Raw genomic sequence first — 5,769 nt, forward strand, 5'->3', positions numbered from 1 at the left:
GAATAATATCATACTCGTATTGTGACGATTGTTGGATTTGGTTGTTGATGGTAGTTGTGATTGATTGTATCTGTCTGTGTTCTTCGAGGCGCGTCCCTGGCTGAGTGGAGTCACTTGCAGGAGTGGCTTCACGCCCATTATTCGCCTCCTGTGGAACCCGTCACAGGAGGGATGTGCACATTAATGAATTTGGGTTATTCGCTCGATGGAGATGAGCGGAGATTTGATGGGTACGGCTGCGGTCCCCCACTGGCGGCGTGGAGTGACCTATTGCGATGGGCACTCTGGCAGGGCTACACACTTTAGTGTGTAGTCAGGATTATGGAGTTGGGATTGGAGTTCGGAGTATATCTGTGATGATTGAGCTGTTTGTTTACTGTGTTGTTGGTTTATATAAATTGTGTGATTAGTACTGACCCCGTTTATTGTTTTAAAAACTGTTGTGATTCATTCGGAGGTGGTGAGCAGTTATTGAGAAGGTATGAGTCGATTTACAGGGGATAGCTGGGATGTGCCACCGTCAGATGATAGAGTCTTCCACTGTAGCATGATTAGTTTAATAAACATTTCTTTTAGCTGAGCAGACAGTTGGTTTGAGAGCATGTAACCGTATTTTGGTTTTGGTTTGTAACCTTTTACTAAAGTTATACTATTTAAATGTTGTTTCGTTATTGTCTTATGATTATCATTGCCTCGGGCAACCGAGATGGTAGCATCTTTATACCTAAGTGGTCCTGGTAAGGCGCTTGGAGTATGGGGGTGTTACAGCAACCATTCCCACCTAAGCCCCGCTCATCTTTACCGAGCGCAAACCTATGTTAATTAATGTGCACATCCCCTCTTGTGGCGGGTTCCACAAGGGGCGAATCAAGGGCGTGACGCCACTCCCGCAAGGAAAACCTACCTTTAGCAATCCGCAAGGGGTTCCACAACCACAACCAATTTACAATACCAACAACAATACCAAAACCAATTAGATAACACAACCGAAATACTAAAAAATCAACAGTAATGAGTAGGAAAACCTACCTTTAGCAATCCGCAACACCGCATAAGACCATATGACGACAAGCAACCACCATTACCACTTATTACAAACAGTATGACAAACCCTATTACTACTAACACAACCATAAACAAAACTAAGGAAGACGATGATGATGATGACTTACCGACGCGTGTTCCGATGACAAAACTACTACCCGCCTCATGCTTTCCATCCCCATGGTGTTTCAACTAACAAAGGGCTCCAAAGGATGAAAATTGGTGACGGAGAGAGATGTGTCGACAATTAGGTTTAGGAGAAATGAAATAAAAACTGATTTTGGTTTCACGACTTCACGATATATATTATACCGCTGAACTCCACTTACTCGATCGAGTATGGGACATACTCGATCGAGTCACAGAGCTACTCGATTGAGTAGCCCTCGCTAGATTGAGCCTCCTAATCCCCAAAGGTTACTATGATGCAAGATTGAACTAATAAGGCTTCCAAAGGTCTAGACATGTGTCTAAGGTCAGTCAACGGGTCCTAACAGAGCGGGTATTACAGTCTTCCCCCCTTAAAAATAACTTCGTCCCTGAAGTTCAACTCATCGTCTCCCACAACTCAAGGAGTAACATGAACTAAGGTAACCGATGACAACTCATCCTGGCAAGAACAACCGTAACCATTCCCCACATACCTGATGTGATCAATATTTGAGCATATTTAGTCCCCGAATTAGCCTCGTTCCTATGCTTTTTAGTGCATATTTGGGTCATTTACTATCTTTAGTCCTTTGTTTTGCATATTCTTTGAGGATTTGTTTCCTTGGTAGGAGAGGAGTGCAAACCTTGCACTTTCATGGCAAAATAGAGCTAAATTGATTGAATCCAATGACCAAGCATCAAAGTGAAGACAAGACTAGAAGGCCTTTGTACATAATGTAGTAGATGGGCAATGATGAAGAAGATCCTTGCATCTCCGACAAAATCCCGGAGGATTATTGGAAGAAGAAGAGAAGAAAAGAAGAAATGGAAGGTGAGCCAAGATCCGAGCGTCTCACCCCTCGGGACGCCTGTCTAGCAGCTCCCCAGGACGCTCGTCCAAACCACCAGGCCGCTCGTCCAAACCACCAGGCCGCTCGTCCAAAAGCTCCAATCCGCCCATCCCGACCCTTGGACGCTCGGATTATACTCCAAAGAAACACGTCCTCTTATTCCTTCATTCGAGATGCGCATATTTTTGGAAGACTAGCTATAAGGAGACCCACATCTTTTCTTGAGAGGAGCGATTCCTCAAGGACTTAATCGTCATTTAAGCCCTTAATAACCCTAATTTGTGCACCTAATCCCCACTATAAATACCCCATTAGTCTAATTAGATTATCATGTTCGTCTTATCAATGCTTAGTGTAGTTTATATTATTCTAATCTCTCTTTAATCTTGTAATCAACTTCTAATCAAGTCTTAATACAAATCTCATTTCTTTAATTTCTTTATTGTTCATCTTTTATTTTGGGTATTTGAAGATTATTTGGGTTTATTGGGAGATTGACAACATTTCATCAATCATCAAGTACTTCTACTATTCTTTGCATTATTATTTTGGAATCATCATTAGGTATAACTCTCTTAATCCCTTCTTAATTATTGTTAATCATCTTTATTTATTCATCATGTTTTGCTTTGTTAATATGATTGACAACCTTGTTAACATGTTAAACTTGATAATGAGTGAGTAGTTTCCTTAACTAGGGTTAATGGGTAATTAGGGGAAATCAACATGGGGGATGATTCATGCTTAATTTAATATGTTTTCATAATTTATTTGCTTGCTTGTTGTGATCTCAACTTATGCACATGTTATGTTTGATGAAATGCGAGCCTATGAATCCTTGCATTTTTTACCCATCACTTACCTTTTCAATGAGACTTGTAAGACATAAACCAACTCGAGTCTCATTAGACCATGCATATAGTTGAGTAGGGAGGATTAAGTCGACTTGTAGGTGTTGTACAATCTAATCGATTCGGCTCCGGGACCCAAACCTTCCTAGGATTGTAAGATATAAACAAACTCGATCCTATCACAACAATAATTGCTTGCTTATAATTTGAGAATATGTTTGTATGATCAATTCCCATGAATCCCCTATGAACCCATGACACCCTAGTGCTTTTAATCAATTGTTTACATCTCCTTTAATCATCTTGCTTGTTTACTTTTATTGTTATTTAGTTTAGTGATCTTCTTATCTCAACCCAAATTGTGACACCCCTAGACACTACTACTTGCAATCGAAAATCCTACATCAATACCCGTCCCTTGGGATCCGACCTTTACTTGCCTCTTTACTAATAGTAGAGTTGTTTGTGAAGATATAAATATTGTTTTGGTCTAGGTGCTCCTAACGACAAGTAACCGAAATCTAAGCTCCAAGAGAGTCCGACCAAAAATGGCGCCGTTGCCGGGGACGGTGTTAACTTGATTTGATTTTCTTAGATTGTTATTAGTTGTGTCTTTCTTTACCTTGGGGAAGTAAAACTCCTCAAGGTTTGTTCTAATTATTTTCGAGTTGTTTGATATTTTGCATGTCTAGAAGATCACAAGGTAACTTGTTACCCATTGATCACGAAATTGAAAGAACTTTGACAACCAATAGAAGACTTGCTAGAAATACTTTGAGAGGTATTGGTGAGGTTGTAGATATTCAACCAAATACTATTGAGTTCATCAACCCTTTTGCAAGAGAAGGTGAGGAGAACCCAACACAAAATCAACCACAAAATCAACCTACGATGCCTAAATTTTCATCACATTCCGTACCAACTGAGGAGAACCTACCCAATGGAACTCCCACACCACAACACTTAACCGGAAATTTTATTGCAAAATCCGCATTCATCTAATTATTCGAAAGAAGCCAATTTGGGGGGATGCCTAGTGAAGACCCTCACTCTCACATGGAGGCTTTTTGTGACTATTGTGATGCGATTTCACAAACCGGAGTAACTCAAGACCAAATTCGATGTGTCTTATTTCCTTTTTCTCTAATTGGCACCGCGAAACAATGGTTGAAGAGCCTTGATAAGGCTACTCTTGGAATTGACTCTTGGAAGAAGTTGGCTCTAGCTTTCTAAAAAAAATTCTACCCTCCGGAAAAGACAAACATGCTAAGAGCTCAAATTACGGGTTTTAAGCAAAGGGACGAAGAATCTTTGTCTGAAGCTTGGGAGCGATTTAAAGGAACTTGTCGCTCATGTCCTCATCATGGACTTAGCGAGTGGTTCTTGGTACAACAATTTTGGAACGGTCTTTATGAAGACTCAAGAATCATTCTCAACATGGGATCAAATGGTATGTTCACCGAAGTTGACGATAATCAAACGTGGAACAAGATTGAGGAAATGGTGGTCTATAATTCACAATATAGTAAGCCTCGCAAGACTACTAGAGGAGGAAAGCATGAAGTGGACTCTATTACTCAATTGGGTGCTCAACTTAGTGCTCATATTGATACCATCAACTTGAAGTTTGAAAAGGCTATGGCTAAGCTTGAAGAAGCCTCAAAATCACCAAAGCAACATGTTAATGCCATGGTGGCATCTTCATCAATCCCAAGTGGGATATGTGAGAATTGTGGAACTTTGGGACATGACCAAAGTGAATGTAGGGGAACAAATGAACAAGTGAATGCTTTCCAAGCATACAAGAGTGGTACCCCTTATTCCAACTATTATAATGAAAACACCAAATTCCACCCAAATCTCTCATACAAAAGCCAAAATGTTCAAAACCCTCAACCAATATACACCCCACCTCCCATGAGAAACCAAAATCAAAGACCCTTTTACAACCAAAACCAAGGTTATCAAAATCAAACTCCATACAATCAACAAAATGACCAAGGTTTTGATGTTCAAAAAGCGGTCCTCCAAATGCAAAAGAATCAACAAGAATTTTTCACTCAAATGCAAAAAGATAGCCAAGCAAAAGACATCACCATCAACAACATCCTAGCCCACACAAAAATGTTGGAAACTCAAATGACTCAACTAGCATCTTCAAACTCTCAAAGACAAAAGGGGCAATTACCACCTCAAAGTAATCCCCCAAGATATGAATCGGTTAGTGCCATCCACTTGAGGAGTGGTACGAGATATGAAGGACCAAAGAAGCAAGTTTAGGATGAAGTTGTGGAAGCTAGTGACACGGAAAGAGTTGTGCAAAACTCTAGGGAAGAAGAACCCACCAATCAAGAAGTTTCAAAGAAAAGTGAAGAAAAGGCCAAAGAGAAGGAGCCCATTGTGATTAGACTTCCATTCCCGAGTCGTCAAGCTAAGCCTAAGTTTGATGACCAACTAGGAAAATTCATGGAGATTGTGAAGAATTTAGAAGTCTCAATTCCTTTCACGGAATTAATCAATCACGTTCCGGCCTATGCAAAGTACATGAAGGACATCCTTACGAAGAAGAAATCAATCCGGAAGCTTGAGACTATTGCCTTCACTAAGGTGAGTAGTGCCATCCTTCAAGGGAGTTCACCTCCAAAACTCAAGGATCCGGGAAGTTTCTCCATTCCATGCACTATTGGTGACACTACAATCAACAAAGCTTTATGTGACCTTGGGGCAAGTGTTAGTGTCATGCCATATTCGGTTAGCAAGAGGCTAGGAATGGGAGAACTCAAATGTACCAACATCACGCTTCAAATGGCGGATAGATCAACAAAGACACCTTTAGGGGTATGGGAAGATGTTCCCATGAGAATTGGAAAATT

At 40.5% G+C, this 5,769-nt stretch overlaps 1 non-coding gene across 1 annotated transcript; it reads right to left on the reverse strand.

Annotated features, from left to right (window-relative positions):
- Positions 1-4,159: 4,159 nt before the first annotated feature.
- LOC141639540 (small nucleolar RNA R71) lies at positions 4,160-4,266 on the reverse strand. The gene has a single exon (XR_012542564.1). It is a non-coding gene; the product is annotated as a small nucleolar RNA R71 (small nucleolar RNA).
- Positions 4,267-5,769: the final 1,503 nt, after the last annotated feature.

Source organism: Silene latifolia, unplaced genomic scaffold, assembly GCF_048544455.1.
Source record: "Silene latifolia isolate original U9 population unplaced genomic scaffold, ASM4854445v1 scaffold_431, whole genome shotgun sequence".
Classification (NCBI taxonomy): Eukaryota; Viridiplantae; Streptophyta; class Magnoliopsida; order Caryophyllales; family Caryophyllaceae; genus Silene; species Silene latifolia.